The sequence below is a fragment of the Eucalyptus grandis genome, chromosome 6 (assembly GCF_016545825.1).
Source record: "Eucalyptus grandis isolate ANBG69807.140 chromosome 6, ASM1654582v1, whole genome shotgun sequence".
In the NCBI taxonomy this organism is placed as follows: domain Eukaryota; kingdom Viridiplantae; phylum Streptophyta; class Magnoliopsida; order Myrtales; family Myrtaceae; genus Eucalyptus; species Eucalyptus grandis.
In genome coordinates this window covers 25,862,439-25,862,704 of record NC_052617.1, presented here as the reverse complement: position 1 = coordinate 25,862,704, position 266 = coordinate 25,862,439, and positions in this window count along the sequence as shown.

Genomic DNA, 266 nt, shown 5'->3' with positions numbered 1-266 from the left:
GTCAAGATCTTAAACTAATATATATGATCTTGCTAATTGATAAAAAAAAATGCAGCCAAATTGATGGATTAAAGCACTCAAATCGGCTACCAAAACCCAGCCCATGGTTAAGTCTCAATTTGGAGCTGCTAAGTAAGCATATTTGTGGCCCCGCCATATCCTACTCGGTATCTCAGTCAGCTTGATCTTTACACGTGATGGAAGACCATATATAGTAGTGAAAATGGATGAAATTTAACCAGGGATAAGCTGCTGAAAGCACAGGA